Here is a 24773-nt window from a genome sequence, read left to right as displayed (position 1 = left end):
AGCAGCTAGAACAATGTTTGGCACATAGCAATTACTATGTAAGAGTTAGGAGTTATTTTTGTTGGCTGTCCAAGCTTTAGTCTTGGTTGTGGGTAAGAGGGCCAAGTAAGGATACAGAAGTAGCTCTGGCTCTTGACCCCACACTTGCCAAATTTTCCTCTCCATGTTCAAACCCCACCTGTCCCAAATGACAGGTCAAATTCTACCTCTTTCAACTCAGTGTTTATTGAACACCTTTGCACTCTCTGAAAACACATAAAGAATGCTTAGGATATGACTTTTGAATGCATGAACTATGTCAGATTGTGAGGACTTTAATAATTTCTAAACCTAAACTTTGTATTTAATAAAGTATTTCCAGATTGAGGGATCTACCAAACTTTCTGTACTTTTTAAGATAATCTTTGAAAATATTTTCCAAGTAGGGCCTTAGAATGACCTCTTGATGAAAAAGTTAAATTCATACTGATGCCAACTAATTTGTTGATATCAAATGGAAATAAAGATATTCTCTCTGTGTACGGCTATATATTTGTATGTATTCTATGTGTGTATGTGTATCATTGTGAAGGCACAGTTCAAGAAAACGTGGGCTCATTATTTCATAGCTAACTGTAACCATATGAGCTTACTGATTCATATATAATAAAGGCTCAGTTTAAGTCTAAACCATACCTTGTTGGGTATATATCATAATTAAGTAACAACACCTTTGTATTTGCCTTATTTCTAAATTTGGGAATCCTTTACACATGAAATGTGGAAATTTGAAGCAATTGTGTAGAACATAACAACAACATAAATATTTAATGACCAAAAATGTCTGATGCAGCAACAACCTTAAATAGTAAGGGACTGACATGTGCTGAGCCACTGGGTTATAAGAGGCTTCTGGGCCTCCTGCCAAGGTTCAACGTGTTATCGTATGGTCTGATAGACCAGTTTAGTCTCTAATACCATGCTTCCAAAGTTAAACTATGGTAACCACACCATAGGCAATGAGTATCAATGATATTTGGAAAATGAGGATTAAATGACATGGCTGTGTTTGTGTTGCCCTGCTATCTAAATCACAAGAACAAAGTAGTTGGAAACTGGCTAAAATGGCATTCTTCCATTCCACGTTGATTAGAATGCTTTCTTCTTTATCCCTTTTCTACTCATTCAGTGATACTTGGGTATTTTCTCCCTGGTGCTCTCCCACATAGCATCTGCCATAAATCTTGATTATAGCACATGTCACATTGCTGTGCTTATTAGTTCCTATGTTTTCTTCCCCAAGACTGAGTTCGTAATCCTATTTTGTGTCACATAAACCTTTAAAAACCCAGTTAGAGTTCTGGATTCAAGCCACAGGAACTGTAGAGTAGATACCAATAATTACCGCATATAGACCCTGAAGACACGCTGCCCAAGTTTGAAACACAACTCTGTCACTAAGTGACTGTGTGACCTTGGGAATGTTGCTTAATGTCTCTGTGCCTCAGTTTCCTCATCTACAATACGTGCATGATAATTGTATATGCTCAATGTTTTTGTCAATATGAAATGAGTTAATCTATATATTCAACACTTAGAACAGGGCCTAGCCTATAATAAAAATGAATGAATACACGTGAACACAGATTTGCCTATGATTTCAGAGTGTTGGTAGGTTTCAAAGTGTGTTTATGTATAATCCCTATTAAATTTCTGTTTTTGGTTGAGTGCCTTCAGGAAAGGAAATTTGACTTATCTATGTTTGTCTTTTGTACCTAGCACAGAGCCTGGCACACAGAAAGGGTTCAGTAAGTTCCAAATATAAATGCAGTGTAGTCTCTCCCTTCCTTGTAAATCTCAGTTCAGGGGGGCCTGTTAATGGAATTAGCTGTCAAAGGAAAGGAAAGTCTAAAGAAATAGAATAAGAAAAGCTAAGCTCCTTTCTAGTATTTATTATTAATACTGGTTGTAGTATAATGGTTGGTAGTAATTGGGATAATAATAGCAATACCTGAATGGTAAATGCTTACCTCATGCCATTCATCCACTGGCTACTGTACAGACATGGATTTTAATCTTATATGATAAGCGGCCTTTTGGAGCACTTACATTATGCCTGGATTATGTCACTTAATCCATAAAAGGCAGGTGTCCCTGGTATTCCATTTTGAATGTTTATATTTTCTTGCTATTGTAATGTTGTCTACAATTTACAGGTGGGAAACTGAGGCTTGAAGATTTTGAGTAAGTTGACTAAGATCCCATCCTGGCATTGAACCAAAACTAGGTCTCACCAACCACAAAGATTCTTAACTCTAGTATTCAGGGTGATAAATAGGGATCCTCCAGAGATCCCATTTGCTGGAGGGTCCAAAACTGCAAATTTCACTTCCGCCAGCTCTGGAGCTTTCTGTTGGCTCCCCTTGACCCCCTTGACTAAGAACAATTGGTTTGGTTTTTTTAAAAAAATATTCAAATATGTATGAACCTTAGCATCTCTAACTCCAAAAGTGTAAGAGTCAGGAAGGTGTTAGAAAATAAATTTTTTGTTGTGGTTAGCTTCATAGTTTGGCCTAGAATGCCTATTGGCCAACTCAGATGAGGCTCCATACATGTTTATTTGCTCTTTTTAAATGAAGGAGTATTTGTATTTACAGATATTAAAAAAAAAAACCTGCTGAGATGTTCTGTGTCTAGAGCTTCATCCTTCCATTTCCCAGGTGTCCCAATAGAGAGGCTGTGAAAACCCCACCAGTGTTCATAGTGGGTTTTTGTGAATTAAATCCCATCATTAGAATCATAATAACTATAAAGCTTAGTGCAACTGTTGGAGTCTGTCTTTAGGAATGCAGTGCCTTGGAAATAACGGTGACCCTTGCCCTGAATTTTTTTCACCATTCCACCCACCTCTCACCCTGTTCCCTCTCCCAATCCTTGGCACCATGGTAACCTTTCTAAAACACAAATTAGAATATTACCTCCTTGCTTAGAAAACATTAGTGCCTCCCCTCATTGTTGTTTGCCAGCTTTTTTGTGCTTTAGCATCCCTTTGGGTCCTTCCTAATCAGCAGACGTATCACAAAGACTCTGATTCTGGAGCCCTAGAGTGAAACCTAGGAATCTGCATGTTTAATGAGTACCCTGGTGATCTTTGATGTTGGTGTTTTTAAAAACTACACTTTTGAAAATACTGATCTTCAGGATACATGTCCAGCTCCTTCATCTGGCTTTCAAGGCCTTGCTTGGTGTGGCTCTGCATGCCAATTATGGGTATTTTGAAAACTTTAACGGATACTAGATTTTATAGAGTTGGTGTTTCGAATTTGGAGAGAATCCTTTTTTGGCATTTGGACATGATTTGTTCATAGGCTTCCTGCCATCTCTTCCGTCCATCACTTCTTCCCTTCCTCCCAGTTACTTTCTTCATTGAGTCCTTACAGTCTGTGTCCTAGATCATTATCCTAGCCTCCTAATTGGTCTTCAAGCCTCTGATCTTTAAATCTTTTCTACTGCATTCAAATGGGTCTTTGAAAAATGCTAACATTTACTTAGCTACTATTTTAGTGAGCATTAACAAATTCTAGACACTGCTTTTCACGGTTTTATAAACAGTCACATTCAATGATCCCCGTAGCCCTATGATGGATCTTTTGTTACTAGCCCTATTTTGAGGAATGTTAAGCAATAGAAAGTAGTGAAGCCAGGATGCAAAGCTGGTCATTATAGCATGCTGTTTTTAATCACTTAATGAGACCACTTTACCTATATGAAAAAAATTGATGGCTTGAAAATGACCCCAAACCTACTTCTTCGGCTATATCTTTCTTCCTTTTTCCTCATATGCCCTATTCTGCTATAACAAACTAATAGCTATTCCTGGAATGCATTGTACTTTTAAATCCCACTAGAGCATTATTATGCATTATATATAACATATTATACAGAAGCCTACACGATGCATTTGCGTGAATAAGAAAAATGCATGCTCTTTGGGCTGACACGCTAGGAGAAAGATATAACATGCTGGGCAGATACAGCCCCCAAGGAGAGTCCATGGTGAGCGGAGCACAGGCTGGATGTAGGCTTCCTTTCCTTTTACTTCAGCTGGGTACCCTTTTTAAGATGCACAAACTATGGTGGGGCTCAGTGTCACTGTCATTGTGTGTGCTGATTCCAGGGGCTGGAATGCCTGTTTGCTCCATCTGCTGAACCATCCTTTAACACTTGGTGCAAATCTATCTTCCTTCCTTTCTTCCTTATTACATTTCAACAAGATATTTATTGATGGCTACTATGTGAAGGGATACTGTAGTGAGCATGATAAACAGGGTCCCATCTTTTTTTAAATTATTTTTTTAAGGATTTTATTTATTTGAGAGAGAGAGAGTGTGTGTTTGTGAGTGAGAGCATGAACAGGAGAAGGGGCAGAGGGAGAGGGAGAAGCAGACTCCCCGCTAAGCAGGGAGCCCGATGCAGAGCTCGATCCCAGGACCCTGAGATCGTGACCTGAGCTGAAGGCAGACACTTAACCAACTGAGCCACCCGGGCACCCCACAAGGTCCCATCTTTTATGGGGTCAATTGTAGTAGGAGGTATCTTTATCCTTCTGGAAGCTTTCCATAGATCCTCCAGATCATTTCACCATTCCTGATTTCATGGCATTAGGTACTTGTGGCCATTCTGATCTCCATGACTCCATTTGCTCAACTGGAAAATGATACTAATAAAAAGCCATCATTGTGCTGGTTTTCAAAATCATCTGAAGTAACAGTATGGAGAGTCTATAGTACTTAGTAGACTAGAAAGGCATGAGGTACATCTGTTAATCTTCTAGAGAGAGTGCTCGTTAGAATTACCTTGCTGTCTGGTGAGATTCCATTTGTGGGGGTGAGTACAGGGAGGATGGGTTTGAGGTAGAAACGTGGAGAACGTTTTCTAAGAGGCTGTAGGGATAGGTGGTCTGTGGTCTTGCTATTTTTCTCATGCAGGTATTTGTAGTATACTCTGCATTTATTGGAAAATAAACTTAAATAACTTTGGAGAGTCTAAATACAAGTAACAGTAGTCACTACCAGATTTAATCAGGAAATAATGGACTGTGTCTTGACATATATTTTAAGTAAATGTGGTTTAATAGTGCAAATTGGTAATTTAATCAATGATTTTCCATAGAATATGCAGGGAAAAGGCAAAGTGTTATCAGAGCAACCTGCTAAAATATGACCCATCAATATTTTAATATTGAATGAAGCTAAAGCATGGTGTGCTTTAAATACTTATATATAACATAACACTGAAGAAAATAAGCTAGGGAAAAGTAAAATGTAGTCATCAAAGGTATTCTCAAACTTGAATTATACGGTGGTTGCCTTATTGGTTATTCCTGCTCTCTTTCCTTCCTATGTTCTTTTTTTTTCATTATATTTACAATTATAGTTTTGTCCTTCTCCTAAAGATCAAGTGAAATGAAAGTCAGTGCCTTATCTAGTTACTCACAGCTCTCCCGTAAGTTTCTGTGATATTTGAGTAAGTTCCTGAAGAATAAAATACTGGTGTGTGAAAGTAACATAAGTCGTTGTCCCCTTGTCAGGTATTGTAACTCTTAGGGGCATCAGGAAGCACAGTACTGTCTGTTACACTATACGCCTGGAGCCTTCTGCTAATTACCGCTTTTACCTCCTAATAGTCATTCTCCCCTTCTTTTTATGTATATTGTGTCCCATCTAGTAGCAGCATTTCCCAGCCTTCCTTGAAGCTAGTTGTATATTTGCCTGGTTTCCCTTTCTTTCCCTTTGCCCTGGGCCCGAACATCGAGTGGTGACTACCTGCTTTCACCCTGGCAGACAAAGACATTATTCCAGGTCAGTATTTCTGAGTTGGGCAGTGTGCCTTCCAGGGGACGTTTGGTAATATGTGGAGAAATTTTTGATTGTCAAAACTGAGGGGTGGTATACTAAACATCCTACAGCAGGGAACAGCCTCCCTCCCCCAGGACAGAGAGGAATTAAACAGAAGAGAAAGATTTCACGATCTTTAGCAAGTTCCTGGGGAGCATTCACAGTTAACAGTAGGTGTCTGATACTGCCTGTTGCCCAGGAATTCACTAGTTTCCTTGATCCAAAGGCTCTGGCAATACTGTGCTGATCCTCTAACACCAGAAGATGACACATACTTAAAACTCTTGGGGACTGTGATCATAGTCTCATGTCTTCCATCTGGTTCCCAGATGGGATATTTTGGAACCTTGATCCGTTTGGCAGGTTTTGAGGTTCTTCCTCATTAAAGCAAACGCAGGGGTTCTGGCACCAGAAACTTTGATAATTGTTCTTTCCATTGAGACTTTATGTGAGAGAGAGGTCTTCCTGAAGAGATCTGTTATGGGATATATTCTTTAAAAACACTGATGGCATCAATCTTCACATAATGCTATCTCTACTAAAATACATGTCAATGTTGCAGATGTTTGAGTCAAAGGAAATTCAGTTGCAATTCAGAGCTTAGGGATTTCATTTTAGGCATACAGGTCTGGGGATAATGCATCAGAAATCAGGTGGACAGACAAGAGGACAAAATAAAGTGAGAAGTCAAACACTTAGGCAAGCACGAATGTTAACATCCAGAGGAGTGGAAGAGGCACAGAACTGTGGGGATTTAACTATCCAGTCAGATACTCAGGAATAGGGAGGAAATATCTGCAGACTAAGGCATTAAACAACTGTGAGTGCTCAGATAAAAATCACCGGCATGGTTCTCATTTTGGAAGAGATCCATTCCCCTGCAGATTACCCAGACCCTGCTGCAAGAATGTAGGTAATTGAGAGTATTTGATTGATGTTAAAAGTTATGCTATTAGATGGAAGAAATGGGTTTGTACAGATATGGAAATTACATTTTGTTTATACATCTAAATTGGCATTTATTGAGCCCTTCTTCTGGGTAGGTCTCATTCTAGTTGATGGGGAAAGGTATGAATAAATCATGGACCTTCTTCAGTAATTCACTGACGTTTAAAGAGACAGAAAAGTCTGTCATCAACCGATGGACTACAATACAGTGTGGGAAATGACATGGTAATAAATATGTATGCATTGTTGTGGGAGACCAGAGAAGGATGGAGAAAGCAGAGGAGACTTCCTCGAAGAGATGGGATCAGGGCTGATGACTGAAGAGAAAGCAAGTATTAGGTTAAGAAGTGGATGGAGTCAGGGGCGCCTGGGTGGCTCAGTCATTAAGCGTCTGCCTTTGACTCAGGGTGTGATCCCAGGGTCCTGGGATCGAGCCCCGCATTGGGCTCCCTGCTCCGCTGGGACCTGCTTCTTCCTCTCCCACTCCCCCTGCTTATGTTCCCTCTCTCACTGGCTGTCTCTCTCTCTATATCAAATAAATAAATAAAATCTTTAAAAAAAAAGTGGATGGAGTCAAAGCATGGTATAGAGGCTGAGGGAAAAGTACAAAGTCATGGAAACAGGAGAAGTCTTGGTGTTTGGGGATTCATTCAGTGAATATTTGTGGAGCACAGAAATTGTGCCAGTAATGAATCTAGGTACCGGTTATGGTCAAACTGGCATGATCTTTAACCTCATGCATCTTGCAGTCTTTTGAGAGAGACAAACACCTAAATGGAAATTTAATAGACTGTGATAAGCACTCTGAAAAGGGCAGTAACAGAACACCAAAGGGGGAGCACAGAAGGAGGGTGTTTATCCCAGCATGGGGAAAGAGAAGGGAGAGCACAGGATGACTGAGCAAACATCCGTAGGAGACAATTGAGTCTTAAAGAATGAGTATGAATTAATCAGGAAAAAAATTTGGGAAAGTATCAACAGTGAAAATAGCGAACACAGAGGCGGCAAGGCAAAGGAAAACCTGGCGTCTTTAGGAAACTTGAGTATTTCTGGAAGTTGAAAATAGTGGTTAGGTATCTTTTATGTGGTTGTTTATGGATCCTGTTAGATCGAGAAAGGAATACATTTAGGCATCATCTATAGACTGAGAGAAAAGGAATAAAAGATGACAGGAAGTTTCCCCTAGGTCAAAGAGCACATTTAGAGATAACTTGGGAGTGAAAGAGCTGGTAGGATGGGTGGTTGGAATTAGTATGTGGGGGACATATTTGTGATGTAAAAGGTGTAAAAGTTTGGTTGGTGACAGAGTCCTGATGGTGGCAGTGGAGGTAGAGAGGGAGGTATAAGTCATCGGGCATGGAATTAGTGAGGAACTTTGAGGCCAAGGCATTAGCCGTAACGTTATGGACATCGATGCAGAGTCACCCGAGTTACCGACAGGATTTGGGGTAGAGGGGAAGCGAGATACCCACATCTTAAGTCAATGTACAGGAGTGGCCATGGAAACGAGAGATGAGAGCAACACAGAATAGAAAGTGGTGTATGTAGCTGACAGGAGATTTTTACAGTGGCCAAAATGGCATTGGAAATTGAGGTAGCTGCGGGTCCGTCCTGTTGTCCTAGCAGCACTTGGTGCTGCAGACCTGAAGCCGGACTCAGTGGAGGGCTGAGTTTCAGTTTGGGTGGGAGATGGAGGAAATACACAATTAAGAGGCTCGACATGGAGAGCATTCTAAATGTCAAGAGCACAAAAGGAGTCTGACAGAAAGCAGCTCAGGAGTCAGTCAGAAGGGGACAGAAGGGCACAGCAGGATGGGGAGAAGGGGGTAGGATAGGTTGGGATAAGGGGGATGGGACTTGCCTTTTGAGCAGGTGATGGCTGGCAAAGATGAGAGGCTTGGGTGGGTTGAATGAGTTAGCTGTAAGTTTCCCAAGGGAAGACTGTGTGCGTGTGGATCAGAACTTGGGTGGACGTTGGGGGTCATCGCCCCCACAACATTAGGGATCTGTGGAGATTGGTTAACTGCCCCCCCCCCCGCCCCCGTGCCATCCTGTTTCCTCTCCTGTTAGTCTCGCCTTTCTGCTTGAAAAGTTCAGGCCAGGTTAATACAGTACACTCTTTTTCTAAACCTCCTTGCTTCTGGAATCTAACTTTGACAGTCATTAGGCAGCTTCTCAGAGCACCTGCTGCAAATCCTTTTAAGTGTAGATCCTATGCAAAATCCAGAGCTCCGACTGCTTCACAACTGCTCAGTCCTTACACAGCAGCTGAGGACAAAGTCACTTGCAACACATCTATGCCTTTCCCACACTTCCGTGTCTCTGTGGGAGCTCTGTCTCAAGGGGCACATACAACTGTCTTGCAGGGAAGTCCACAAAAATCAAGAGTCCAAAAGTGTGAGTGTGTCCTTTATTTCCAAATTGCTGTTTCCCCCTATTTAATTGTCTACATCACGTTTCTCAAATTCCTTATCTTTCGTCATGAACCTTGGATACCTTTCTGTAATATCCAGTTGATTTCTAATTTTCAGCCTGGATTTACTGAACAGTGGCCAGAATAGATGTTGATATGCATTTAGTTTTCATGTTTCACTTTGTAGTGATCCTAATAACACTTTACATTTATAGAGCATTTTTACTCCTGAAAGCTTAAAGCACTTAACAGGAAACTATTTAACAACCCCCACAACATTCTTGGAAGACAGACATGTGATACATAACTGCTGCAGCCTCAAAAATGCATCTTCACTTAGAACAACGTTTATTGAAAACAATATCTGAGGAGCTATCGGCTGAACATTCTGGATTTATTTACAGTAATTTAGCCCCTATCTCTACATCATCAGCATACCTCCCATGTCCACAATGAAGTTATTTATGAGTCTGGAGCTTGGTTTGGACTATCGTTTTAAATTAAAGTAGCTTATCCGTTGTATATCCGATTCTGATAAAAGAACCAGAGAACGTGTTCAAAACCACGAGGTGACATAGCAAAGGGAGTTTAGTTTTTGTGATTGGTAGGAGATAGGGTAGGAAAAGAGTAATGAATGGGATATGGTGGAAAGAACATGGTCTCATACGTCACAAAATTGGCCAATTTAACTTACTCAATATGCATTTGGTATCTGCATTAATAAGGATTAGTTTGACTGTAAGTAATAGGAAAACTCAGAGGGCCAGTGGGATAAGTGCCATAGAATTTAATTTCTTTCCACATCAAGTCCCACTGAAGGCAGATCCTGGCTTGCTCTGGCAGCTCTACTCTGTGAGGTCCTCAGGAACTGAGTTTTCTTCCAGCTGAATGCTCTGCTTTTCGACATCTTTGTAGGTTAAAATGATAGCATTAACATTTCAGGCAACAGGATAGAAGAAGAATGTTGAACAAAGATGAAGTGGGTTTCCCAGCTGTCTCTTACAGGAAGTTCTTAGAAGCAATCACAAGGTATAATATTTCCATACACTGTTTTGCCAGAACTTCATCACATGGACCCATCTAACTTTAAGGGAGGACAGAAATTTACTCTCTATCTGTGTGACCGTATTCTTAGATAAAAATTCTATTACTATGGGGCGCCTGGGTGGCACAGCGGTTAAGCGTCTGCCTTCGGCTCAGGGCGTGATCCTGGCGTTATGGGATCGAGCCCCACATCAGGCTCCTCCGCTGTGAGCCTGCTTCTTCCTCTCCCACTCCCCCTGCTGTGTTCCCTCTCTCTCTCTGGCTGTCTCTATCTCTGTCAAATAGATAAATAAAATCTTAAAAAAAAATTCTATTACTATCAAAAAAGAGCGAAGGGATAGCAGGGGAAAACTAATAGTAGCTCTTTGCAGTCGAGATTATCTGCAAGTCGCTGCTTGCTTTTTCCACAAAGTCACTGTTTGACCTTGGGCAATTTTATTTTTGGACTTAATTTCCCTGTCTGCAAAATGAAGGAATTGTACTAGAAGATGTTCAACAGCCCTCCTATTTCTAATAGTCTGAGAATAAATGAATGAATGACTAGATGAATCAATAAATGACAGTAAAGTGGCTTAGGGATCTTCATAATCCAGTAGGCTCAACAAGGTCACTAGATTCATGCTGTGGGACTCTGAATCAATTACAGTGAAAAGGAGCAGGTCATACGGCTATGGGTATAGCTTTTTCTGATTAAATATTTATAATTCAAATCTTTAATTATATAATATACATCATTCAGAAACATGCATAAACATAAATGTGTACCTTAATAAATAGCTATTAAATAAACACTCATGTAGTCTTAATCGAAGACAAAAAAAGAAATAACATTGAGAGCAGTTCAGAGGCCTTTCGTGTGTCCCTATCAGATCACAAACTTCTGGTAGCCCTTAAAATTCTAAATCATACAGATGATTTTATCATGACTTTTGTGATATTATTTCCTTTACTGTTCTACCTATGCATGTATCCTTAAATACTGTAACTTAGTGTTTTCTGCTTTGGGACTTAAAGAATTAAATGATTCTTATGCTAGCCTCAATAGACAACATATTGTATGGTTCTATTTATTTGAAATGGCCAGAAATGACAAATCTATAGAGACAGAAAGTAGATTACTCGTGCCAAGGGCCAGGAACATTGGCGGAAATAAGGAATAGCTGCTAATGGGTACAGTAATTTTGGGGGGATGTGAAGAAAATGTTTTAGAACTGATTGTGGTGATGATGGCACAAGTCTGTGAATATACTAAAAACCACTGATTCATTTAAATGGACAAATTGTGTGCTATGTGAATTGTATCTCAGAGCTGTAAAAAAAATCATTCCATATGTAGTATCTTATGCTATAGATCTGTTTGAAATTGTGAGATCCATTATACAGCTTTACTTTGTTCATTTTGATTACGTGACATTCTATTACATAGTGTATCCTGCAGTTTATCCTTTCGACCATTGATGACATCTGAATTTTTTTCAAATTTTTGATTCATGAGCAGTGCTGCTTTTCACATACCTGTGTGCATCTTGTGGTATGTGTATGTACACATTTTTCTAGAGTAAAGATTCTTAACCTGGAATCATTGGACATCCATGGGAGTTGCTCGGTCATAGGATCAGAAAGCTGTCATACAGTTTTGAAAGTAGCTGTACCAATTTCTACTCTAGTCAACAATATATGAGAGTTTTTGTTGCCCTCCACTCTCTTAAACATTCGATATTGACAGATTCCTTAATATAGATTTTGCTTTTGTAGATGTTAGTTTTATGGCCTAGGACAGGCCTGAATCAGGGAGATGTTACTAGTGTAAGTAGTCTTAAGGAGTATGGGAGCAAAGGAGAAGAATGGCATTTGTACAATAGGGATTCTCAAACTCTCTGTGCATCAGATGATGTCATCAATATATTCATTCATTTATGCAATCAACAAGTATGTATTGAGCACTTGCTTTGTGGCGGGTACCATTCCAGCTTTCATGGAGCTGAAGGCCTTGATGGGGAGAGAGACGGTGAAATAAACGAATTGATGAGAAGTGCTGGAAGGAATATGCTTCTACAAGAGCGTGCAAGAGAGGGACCAACTTACACTGGGAAGTGTGAGGTAAGCTACCACGGCTGAGAACTGAAGGATAACGTAGAGTTAACGGCAAAGATTGGAGCCTTCTAGATGGGGATAAGAGCACTGAAAAGAACTTTGTCAGGGGACCATCGTGCATTCAGGGAGCTTAAGTAAAGCCAGTTTGCCTAACTGCAGAATGAAGGTGAAGGATGGCGGTAGAAATAAGGCAGGGGGGTCTGGTCATACAGATTACTGAAGGCCACATTCAGGAGTTTAGTCTAAATTTTAACTTCATTTTATAACCCTGCAGTGCTTTAAGCAGGGAGGGGTCACATGATCAGATTTTCATTTTGAGAAGTCCAATCTAAAGTAGTAGAGAGAAGAGGCAAGAGTAGTTTGGTCTAAAATTGTGGTGTGGTAGAAGGTGGAAAAAGACAGATGATAGATGGTCGGTAGATAGAAACATAGATGGATAATAGATGGAAGTTAGATAACCTGATAGATTCTGTAGCTATTTAATAGGTAGATACACTGAGTGAGAGAGAAAACATCAAATTGACAGTTACATTTCTGGTTTTCCTAATTGGATAAATGGGGGTAACTTTCACAAAGATAAAGAACACTGGAAAAAGACAGAAGGTGGGAACGGGAGACCATGTTTCATTTTGTACCTTTTGAGATATGTAAGTAGGGCTCTGCAGATGACTGCCTGGATTTGAATCCTGGAGCCTCCATTTGGAAGACCCAGGGAAAATTATCTAGTATTATTGTGTCATCAGTTCCTCCTCTGTAAAACAGGAATAATAGGAACCACCTTGTACAGTTCTTGTGAGAAATAAATAGAAAATGCTTAGAAGAGAGATGGCACTTGTTAAGAACTTAATAAATGTTATTTTAATTTCTGTTTACTATGTGCTGCTAAGGAGATGTGAAGTAAGCAGTTGAATATAGGGCTATTGAGCTGAGAAAAGCATCCTAAGGCAGAGAGGTGTTTTTTCTTATGATAAAGTCCAAAAATCTATAAAAGTAGACAGAACAGTATAATGAAATTCCATATATGCACACTGTAGCTTCGAGAATAATCAGTTCATGATCAATCTTGTTTCATTTATACCTTTCAGCTGCACACGCTATGCTCCTATCTTGGATCGTTCTGAAGCTAATCACAGACCTGTTGTCTGATCTGTCAATATACTAGTGTATGTGGAGATAGAAAGTTGAGAGTCATCTGCATATAAGAGGCAACTGAAGTCCACAGTGCACATATGTTTGCCTGAGGAGAAAGGGTAGGGTGAAAAGAATATCAGGCCTTAAGACATTCCAAAATTGGATGGCCAAATAGAAGGGAGGAGGCCTATGAATGAGAGAAACCTTGATGGGAGAGGTAAGACAAAAACCAAGAACTCACAATATCACAAAAACCCAGGGAAGAGAATATTTTAAAGAGAGTATTCCATAGTGTCACATATTTTCAAGTGGTCAAGCAAGATGGGGTTGGAGAAATGTCCGTTGGCTTAGGCAACATTAATGGCATTAGTTTTTCAGTTGAATAATGGGGGAAGAAACCCAATTGTAATGATTTGGGAGTAACAGGTGAGGAAATAGAGACAATGGGTTTATTTAGGTAACTACTTCAAGGAAGGAATCTTAATTATATTTATGTCCTCATGAAAAAAATCTACCTGAGAGGAACAAGTTTATGATTCCAAAGAGCTTGGGGGATAAGTTGACAGTGGCCGGTTCCTGAGAAGGGGGGAGGGGTTCAGAGCCCGGGTCGGGGCATTAGCCTTGGAAAGGGCAAAAGATCCTCATTGAACATTTAGTCCAAATCCAGATTCGGAGATTCTGATTCAGTAGTTCTTGGCTGTAGCCCAGGAATCTGCAATTCAAAAAAGGATCTAGAGTATTTCAGATACAAATGCTGAAGGACCATCTTTGAGAAACCTTGACCTGCAAGTTTAGACCAACTGCTTGCTATGGAGACACGACTCTAACATTCTCAAGTAATCGTAGCAATTCTTGTAGAGCATTTTGACTTGTTTCCTTAAAATATGTGTGGTCATTTTTTCATTATACAAGTAAACAAGCTCAGTGTCAAAAAGTGTTAGAAAGGAACACCTATCGTTCTGTCCCTCAGAATGGTCACTGATTACATTTGGGCATGTTCCCTCGAAAATTTATTTTTCTATTTTCTCCCCTACACTTAAACTCTAGCTTGTGTGAGTTGGGTGCCCTTTTTCACTCATCTTTAGATGGTTAACGTTTTCCATGTTACTATGAATGGTTTATAAACATTTTATTGGATTCCCATTTCCACAGTCTGTTAAGTTCTCTTTTTCTGTACCCGCATAAGCAATACTCTAGTCCTGCACATGCATAAACCCCAGGTTATATTACTGTTCTGGCCAAATAGCTCTCAACTCCCACCTGTCTTAAGAAAGCAATCCTACTGAACTTCCCTAGGCAACTCACTCTCCCTCTTTTCTGTATCGCTTTTTCTCACTGCTGCTGGCTCTCAAACTTCCTCCCCCTCTGCTGTCAGGCTCAGCTGATGACTTCGGCGAGAAAACTAAAGCAGTCAGAAGAGCATTTCCATAGATGCGCTCTACCCTATCTACCCATCTGCAATCAAATACTCTGGCTTCTGGCCTTTTGACTATGAGGAAATTTCTGTGGTCTTATCTATCCTGCCACTTGGGCGCTAGACGCCAAATATTTCATGGCAGCACACCATTGATATTTCTCTATCTACAGATTGATTTGCAGCACTGGAAGAGGGTTTTTTTAAATTTTTTTATCCTTAAAAAATTTTCTTCCATCATAATTCACAAATGAACACATGCAATACTTTTTGGAGCCCCTTGCTGTTACCACCTTATTTCTTTTTTATCCTCTGTAGCAAAACTTGTAGTGTAAGAAGCATCTATATTTACTGTCTCCAATTCTTCAGCCCCATGCAGTCAGGTCCTTGCCCTCGCCACTCTACCAGAACTGCTCTTCCAGAATTTACCGATGACCTCAGCATTCGTAAAATCGTTAATAACTTCTCACTTTCACCTCAGTCAGCCCAGCAGCAGTATTTGTCTCAATAGATCACTCCCNCCTTTTTTTTTTTTTTTTTTTTGGCTACACTAGAGTCACGTGGGTTCCAGAATGCCAGGTTTTCTTGATGTTTGCCTTATCTTAGTGTATGCTCTTTCTCAGTCCCTTATTTTGGGGCTTCCACTTATCTTCAGCTCCCTCCCCCTAGTTTTACTGAGAAATAATTGATACACATCACCGGTAGAAGTTTAAGGCATGCAGCATGATGGTTGGACTTACATAGATTGTGAAATGATCACTACAGTAGCTGAAACTCACCTCCATCTTCTCAGGAAGATGCAATAAAAAGAAAAAAAAATGTGACGATAACTATTAGGATCTACGGTCAAAAACTTTCCTATATATTATACAGCACGGATAACTGCAGTCATCATACTTATTTATCTTATAGTTTGCTTATAATGTTTGCATATCTTCCTCCTGTTCCTCACCACCCCCACCCCAGCCCTGGTAACCGCAAGTCTGATCTCTTTCGCTTTTTTCACATGCAAACGCTGTCTTAAAGTATTTGTCTTTCTCTACCTTAATCTCACTTAGTATAATGCCTTCAAGGTCATCCATTTTGTCACAAGTGGTAATTTCCTCATTTTTTATGGATGAATAATTACATTGTGTATATACATCGAATTTTCTTTATCTGTTAATCCATCTATGGACACTTAGGTTGTTTTCATGTCTTAGCTATTGCAAATAATGTGTCTGCAGCTTTTAAAATGTAATAGTTCTTGGTCTCCTTCCTTGCTCTTTGATTCTCATTCACCGGCTTGGTGAGCTCATCCAGTTTTATGGGTAAATCAGATATTGCCTAGCCAGCTTGAATTTAACACCTTTCCGGACGAAAATCTTGTTTTCTACCACCCGAATTGCTACTCCCATTATCTTTCGTATTTCAACAAATGGCAAGTCCATTCTTCCACATACATGGGGGATCATCCTTGACTCCTCTCTTTCTTTAATGACCCACATCCAATCCATTAGTATATCTCCCTGGCTCTACCTTCATATATACCCAAAATCCTACCACTTCTCACCATCTCCACTATTGCTGCCCAGATCAAAGCATTCTTCTCAGCAAAATCACTGGCTTCTCTTCTAACTGCTTGCAGCAGTATTATTTTAGAGTTGGCGAGGGGAGCACCTCTTCTGGCCTCAAGCTCAGGCTATAGGTTAGGGTAAGTCAGTCTTGGAACATGGGGTTACATTGGAGTAAAAATTATATTTAGAGAAAACTGTTGGAGGTTTCAGTTGTGCAGTCAGGGTGTGGATTGCTAGTGTAAAGGCTGCCGCGTGAATATACTGATAAGTGTGTTGCACACATGTAGCCCCTGATTGATTCAGGCAGGGGAGTCCAACTGCCTAGTAATAGACAGGGAAGGAGAATGAGTTAGAGCCATGATCAGTGTCCAGAAAGGAGTTGGAGAGAGAGGGGCCCTATCTGGTGGTGGGGAGCATGTGTGCTTGAGAAGAGGCACCACCTTCCAACCCCCGGAATTGCTGTGCAGAAAGGAAGAGTATGAGTAGGTTTTGATGGTGATTTAGGAAGCTGGCAAGGCAGGAGTAAAGAATCTGCCATGTGTAATTCAGAGAGTGATAGGAATGAGGTGATGAGAAAAGTGGGTCATTTAGAGCCAGCTCTGGAGGTTTCCCTTTGAGGTTGCATCCATCTTTGTAGCTGGCTGCTGGAGTCACACTCTGAAATCCTGTCATCTGAAATCCTGTCAATATGGAAATGTATCCTAAGAGGACACCAAGACCAAGGGAAGGGGGTTCAGTGCATCGAGAGTAATTTCTTCCCCTTGGACTGCCATCTCTTACCAGAATTACTAATACAGCACTCTTGATGGCCACATGTGAGAGTGTGAGAATGCTGAGACCAAGTGTGGCTCTGTAGATGTTAATAAGTCCCATAGAGCAAAGACAATGGATCTAGCTTCCAAGACATGTTTTCACAGGACTTAGGAACCACCTTTGGATGCTGCATTGATGTTTTTCCCAAGTAGGGTCTATCTTGACAGCTTTCTCCATTAAATTATGGCTGGAGGCGCAGAACAATGCCTGCTGTGTTGGAATGTTCCAGGAGAGCCCACTGAGAACACTAGTAATGAACAAGCAATGGTATTTGGGCCAATTCTGTTGTATCCGTAGACAGTCACAGGGATAAATTTGTCTTGTGGCATTTTGGATGAGTTTAGGGAGTAATTCAAAGTATTTTCTTACAATTAATATTTACAAAACTGGTTATCAATTTAAATATCTTTTCTAATAGGCAAAGTAATCCAAAGTGGGCCTTTTCTTTTATATTATGGATTAGTCATCCAAAGTAAGATAATGAGGCTTTCAATGACATTTACAGATAATTCTATCAGCAATGAGAAGAAAAATAAAAGGAAAATGTCTGTTCTTCAAATTAGTATAGAAGTAAACAAATTTGAGTCACAAGTGTTAGAGTGCTCATGTTTTTCATATTTCTAAAGATATTTCTTGCATGGTAAAGAATTTGCAGAGAAATATTTTGTTTCACTGTCCAAGAAGCATATTTCATTTATACGTTAAACATCACCTTCATGTTTAGTTTTTTACTAAAATAGTTATTACTATACTAGTTTTATAAAAATCAATAAATTATAAGAAAGAAATAATGAAAAAATCATATACCAATTAATGAAGCCATACAAGCAATATGTTCCTTCTTGTGAAATTAGCTTTTTTGTAACGTTTTCTCATAATTAAAGGATTAATTAGATTCATAATACCCTTTCGAGATAGTCATCAGTAAACCCATTTTATACCTAGGAGAATTGAGGGTTAAAGAAACTGATTTTTCTCAACATCATAACAAATTTAATGTTGCAACTTCAAGAATTGAACCTCAAGGTATTGATGTCTTACTTCCAAAGCATAATATACTCTCGTATGTGTTTGTTTGAATGAATTGTGTGTGTGTGTGTCTTGGAGAGTTATTTTCTCATATTATGTAACCCTTGTAACCAAAGCTAACCTCCAGGGAAGGGAAAGATAATGTCCCACCTCATTTTAAATTCTAGGACCCAGCATATGGCTACAGGTAATGAAAGGATAGGTAGTCCCATGGGAATTTGGCAAAAGACCCTGGGAAATAGTTGTTCCAAGAATTTTCTTAAGGGCAGAGTTCATCATTTCCTCAACTGATCAGTGTGTCCAGAGAAATCTCATTGGATGGATGATCTGTAAGTCTTAATCCCAGGGTTCATATCCCAGCTGTGTTAATAGCTGGCTGTGCGACTTTGAGTTATTCACTGAACTTCTAGAGTTGCTTTTAGTGCTAAAAATCAGCGAATGCTCAGATTCTATGCAATACAAAGTGAAGCCAACACACTTTTCCCCTCTCCCTTGTTGCTTCCGCTCATATAACTTTATTTAGAGAACCTCAGGGTTCTTGACCTTAACTTTCCTGATTGGTCTAGGAATATTCAGTCGTATTTCTTTAGCTGTGGTATTTAACTTTTTAAACACCTTGCAATCAGTATTGCTTTCTCCTGTGGTTGATAATGTTGTTGCCACAGATAGTAGCATTGACAGAGAACTGGAAGAGAGCCCAGTGATTTAGTCCACTTGAATCCATTATCAAGGGTTTTTAGGGTTATATAACCCGGCTCCTCCTTGTTACAGTCCCCTGTTAAAAATTAACCATCTGGCTTGGTAGAAGCTGCCTTCTAACTGTTTTTCATAATAGTGGCCCTGGTGCCAAATGTTGGTTCCCATGGAAATGATTTAAAACATGCATTAAAATCTGGGAATGGCTGTGTTTTCTCCATCTAATTTCTTCCATTGTCTTCTATAATACCAAAGTTTCTATTTTATTGAGAGTTACATAATTGTCACCTGTTGGAGACACTGTCAGAATAGGGGCTGGGATTTGGGGGCATGAATCTACCTATCTTCCAGTGTTATAATGTTATATAATTACGGAGAAAACACATAGAACCAAATAGCTTAACTCTGTTAAATAAATAAGAGCTCTATAAACTGTTAATAAAATACCATATTTTATTTAATGCTTTAGGGTAAATTCTAAAGGTTTAAAATCCTTCTACTCTTGGAAAAAAATATTTGACTAGAACTATCAAGGCTAAGGAAATTTTTTATTGACCAAAACGTAATTATCAAACTGTCATGTTTTTTAATAATACTAACAACATTCGCATTTTGGTCTCTTACTCCGAGGTACTGTGATGAAAATGTTGCATACGTTGACTTATTTAATCCTTGTAGCAGACCTATGAGATAGGTAATATCACTATCCCCAAATTACAATGAAGGAACCTGAGGCACAGAACATGTAGATCTGTTGTCCAGCTACTGGGTGGCAGAGATGAATCTGGAGTCCGGGTTTTTTCTGCACCACACTGCCTCTCATAGAGGTAGTAGCTCTGTGTGGACCCATTTTGGACAGATCCAGAACACGTTTCTTAACTTTCCTTAAGAGTGTACAGCAGATACAATTTAACTTTCCTGTGATGGCTGAGAAATGACTTCCTATAAGAGGCTATCTGGAGTAATCTCAACTTTTCCCTAATCCCCGTTTATGTGACTCACCAGCACGTGCCTCAGTTGCCCAGACACTATCTGCGCATAGCTTTGTGTACATAACCTAATCTGACACAGTTGCACATCCTTCACTGACCTTTCAAAATGTTCTCTTGTGCTCTCTGGAACTCACAGTCCTCAGCAAAACCCTGAATATCATTAAGTTTTTTCAATATTTCCTTCATCTTTGTGGTCTAAGTGAAAGCTTGCATTCCGCTCATGATACAGACTCCCCTACGGCCTGCTCAGTGGAGTAGCTGATTTTGGTTTTCTCCCCGTCACTTGCTCTCCTACTGTAGAATTTCACACCCGAGTTTGTGGTGTGTGTGGAGGACGGTTGTCCACCACTGGTCCTGTCAGCATTCTTTGTATAGACAGTATGTCTCTCATATAAATGGTATATCCAGTGATGTTTTCTTTTACCTTGCTTCAACTCCCCACCACATAGACAGACTCCAGACCTTGTTATTAGCAATGTCAGCTTCACAGTCCAAATGTCTTTTTCAGGCATCACTTTCTGAACATGGCTACCTGCCTGCCTAGTTCACTTTTAGTACCTTCAACACCAATTCTTTTACCCCATCACGAACTCGAATTTACAGCTTTATTGCTTATTCTCAACCCCATGCCAGTAGTTTCCTCCTTACTCAGTTTATATCCCATGCTCCATCATGAAACTCACTCCCTGTACCTCTCTCCTCTGCCGTACTTTCCAATCCCCTCCGTACTATCAACTTGCCCCTGAGGAGTTCAGTGTTGCTAAAGGAAAAACCATGACTATCTGGTGGAGTTGCTGCATGTCCCAATGTATTTCCTCTCTTACTCTTCAAGAAGACTGATTCACTTTCAGTTAGTTAGTTAGTTAGTTAGTAAGCTCTACACCCAATTGAACTCATCACCCCAAGATCAAGAGTAGCACGCTCCACTGGCTAAGTCAGCCAGGTACCCCAAAGAAGACTGTTTCCAACTTCCCCTGTCTTATGAAATCTTCTGTTCTGCTTCCCATCTATAACTTTGAACTGAAGTCCTCACTTTTTATTTCACCGAGAAACTAAACAAACAAACTGAGGGCTTCGGGGGGGGGGATGGGATAGGCCGATGATGGGTATTAAGGAGGGCACGTATTGCATGGTACACTGGGTGTTATATGCAAGTAATGAATCATGGAGCTTTACATCAAAAACTAAGGATGTACTGTGTGGTGACTAACATAATAAAAAATAAATAAAAGCAGTTTAGTAAGAAATAGCCCTCATTTTCCTTTAGCAAAGATAGTGACCGAACATCTGTATTCATATATGCTGCCTTTCAAATTGTTACACTGGATGAATTGTCCCTACTGAAATGTCTCTTCTTGGACTCTGGATCCCCATCTCTTCTTGCCTTCTCAAGAGGAATATGCATTTCTCCCTAATTTCTCTTCATGTTGAATGTCTGCCTATTTACTGGATCACTTCCATCAATAATAAAAATTGCTATAGTATTTCCCCTCTTAATAAGAAAGGCAGAGTCCTGTCTTGGAACCCACCTCCTGTTTCTAACCAGATGCATGTACTCCTCTTCCCTATTTCTCTATATTCCTTCCTAATCACTTCATTCTCTTCGGCTGTCTCTCTTTCACCAATCTCTAAATACTGGAATATGTTTAACAAGCCACCCCCTTCTCTCTTCTTTTCTCTATGGGTACTCTTTTTCTTGGTAATCTCACCCTATACCGTGCTTTTTCATATACAATTTGTATTGACTTCTGAGATCCAGACTCATACATCTAACTGCACACACAATATTTCCACTTGGATATCTGAGAGATGCTTTGCTTTTAACACATCCAAAAGTGAACAGCATCTACGCTATGGTCGTTTTCTTCTCCAATCTTTTCCATTTTTGTCATTTCACTATTATATGACTTGATATGCCAGTCTGTCTCTCTCACTTTATACCCTGGAAATCCTGCTGAATCTGCCTTCAATATATATTTTGTATTTTGAACCTCCATAACGTCCCTTCAACACAACTGTCAAAGGGATCATGCTAAAAGTTAAGGTATATCTGAGTAAAAAATAGGACAGACTACAAATAAGGTCCTAGAATTCTTCGCATGTTTTGGCTTCCTGTTGCCTCTCTGAACTGTAGTTCCCTTGGCTCCAGTTGTTGGGCATCTTGCTGCTTCTCAAACGTCAGAGCCTTAGCACTTTTTCCTCTGCTGGGGGTGCCCTTTGTGGTCTTTGTTCAGGTATCTTTACAACTTACTTATCTCTTTCAGGTCTCAGCACAAATCACCCCAGAGAGTACTCCTCCCACTACCCCAAAGAAAGAGCGCTGCTTGTCGCCTCTAGTAACAATTTCCTTGCATAGCTTCCTTTTTCTTCCTAATATTTTTTATATCAAATTGTATTTTTTTAAAAATTCACTTCATTCTTTATTTTTTGCTCACACTAGAGAATAAGCCCAAAGAGGACAGATAACTTACCTGTTTTGCTTATTCCTATAAGTCCAGGCACGAAAACCATGCTTGACACATACAAGTTCAATAATTATCTGTTGAATGAAATATCCTCCCATTCCTGCGTTTTGCTCAGACCCTCCCTGCTGGAGGGGAATTGAATAGTAATTTGCGAATACAGGTCCTGTCTTAAAAGTTTATTATGCAGTTTTCAGTTGACCAGGTACACCTAAATTACTGAAGTACCCTTAATAACTATGGAATGGTTTTGTGAGAAAGAAGATATTCCAGCTAACCCCAAATATTATGCCCCCTATCTCTTCATTGCTTAACAGTTTTTATAATGACAAAAGCTTTCCATTCAAATTTAACTAACTCACTGTAAATGTTAGGCAGTTTAAAGTGATTTGCTACTCAAAGTAACCTTAGGTAGTATTTCTATTGTGCAGATGAGAAACTAGAGCTCAGTGATGATATAACTTGCCTAAGTTCCAAATCATAAGTGATATAGACAGGACTTAAATCCATGTCTTGCATACTCTCTACTAGGTCAGAGTGTCCTTGTTTATATGTTTTGCTAGTTTTTTTTTTTTTATGTATCAGGATTAAGCTTAACAAAGCCAAAAGCTTGAAGAGTTAATACATTGGTGTGAATGAGTTTCAAAACCTGTGACTCCAGAAGTGATTCATGTTAGGGTGAGAAGGGATGAAATACCAGACCACAAGGGTGTTAGATACAACTGGTGGAAGAGGGAAAAGGCTACAGCAAACTTTAGAGCCTTTAGGCTGATAATAAAATGGGAGTGTGTGTTTGCTGTAGGCTAGCATAATTGTAAATCTGTGCGAAGATAAAGGTGAGCATAAAAGCATTTTTAAAGCCATAATCATTCTGAATATCAATAAAAAACAACAATCTAGTATCCTCAGACTGATTTTTGCTGGGTTCTTTGTTCATATGTTAAATAACCTTAGACTCCTTGCACCCCCCCCCGCCCCCGCCATGTTCTTGTATTTTCATTAAAGAAGCCTTTTGTGAAAATCTCTACCTCTGTTCCTCTGTCTTGGCTATTAAATAATTTGTTCTAGATACTCTCATATTTACACAGAAAGATAAACATGTATGCATATTTATACATATGCCTCTGAAAATGGTCTATGCCNTTAAATAATTTGTTCTAGATACTCTCATATTTACACAGAAAGATAAACATGTATGCATATTTATACATATGCATCTGAAAATGGTCTATGCTNATAAACATGTATGCATATTTATACATATGCCTCTGAAAATGGTCTATGCCATATATACTAATTTGCAGATTCTTTCTTTAACCTATCATAGTTCTAGTTCTAAGCTAAGTACATATAAATCTAACTTATGTGTTTTAAAACACGTCCATAAGCTTCTGCCCTTCAGCTCAGGTCATGATCCCAGGACCCTGAGATGGAGCCCCCTGTCAGTCTCCCTGCCCAGCGGGGAGCCTGCTTCTCCCTCTCCCTTTGTCTGCTGCTCCCCCTGCTTGTGCGCTTCCTCTCTCTCTCTGTCAAATAAATAAATAAATAAATAAATCATAAAAAAATAAAACACTTCCATAGTATTTGTTTGATTATACAGTATTTTATCTGATTTTCTTTTGATGAACATTCATATCTTTCCTTTGTATTTTTACTTATTTTTTTGCTTTTGCAAACATTGCTATAGTATCATTGCAATGATATTTTTAATCATCACAATTTTATTTCTGAAGGATAAATTCCTAGAATTTGAAATGTTAGGTCATAAAGCATTTACAATTCTTTTTCTTTTTAAAGATTATTTATTTATTTATTTATTTTAGAGAGAGCACATGTGTGCATGAGTTGGGGGAGGAACAGAGTGAAAGAATCTTCAGCTGAACCCAAGCCCCACACGGGGCCCATCCCACAACTCATGAGATCACAACCTGAACGGAAACCAAGAGTCTGATGCTCAACTGATGGAGCCACCCAGGTGCCCCCACAGTTCTACTTTTAAGAGCTACTGAAGGGACGCCTGGGTAGCTCATTCGGTTAAGCATTTGACTCTTGAATTCGGCTCAGGTTGTGATCTTGGAGTCCTGACATCAAGCCCAGTTTTGGACTCCGTACTCAGTGGGGAGTCTGCTTAGGGTTCTCTTTCTCTTCCTCTCCCTCTGCCCCTCCCACCTCAAATAAATAAATCTTAAAAGAAAAAGAGCTACTGAAAAATTGCTTTCCAGGAGTTTATACCAATTTACACCCCTCCCCCCAAAAGTGAGAATGTTTGCTTCCTTATACTCTGACAATATTGGATGTTTTGAAT

This window comes from Ailuropoda melanoleuca, chromosome X (genome assembly GCF_002007445.2).
Source record: "Ailuropoda melanoleuca isolate Jingjing chromosome X, ASM200744v2, whole genome shotgun sequence".
In the NCBI taxonomy this organism is placed as follows: domain Eukaryota; kingdom Metazoa; phylum Chordata; class Mammalia; order Carnivora; family Ursidae; genus Ailuropoda; species Ailuropoda melanoleuca.
This window is presented reverse-complemented; position numbering follows the sequence as displayed.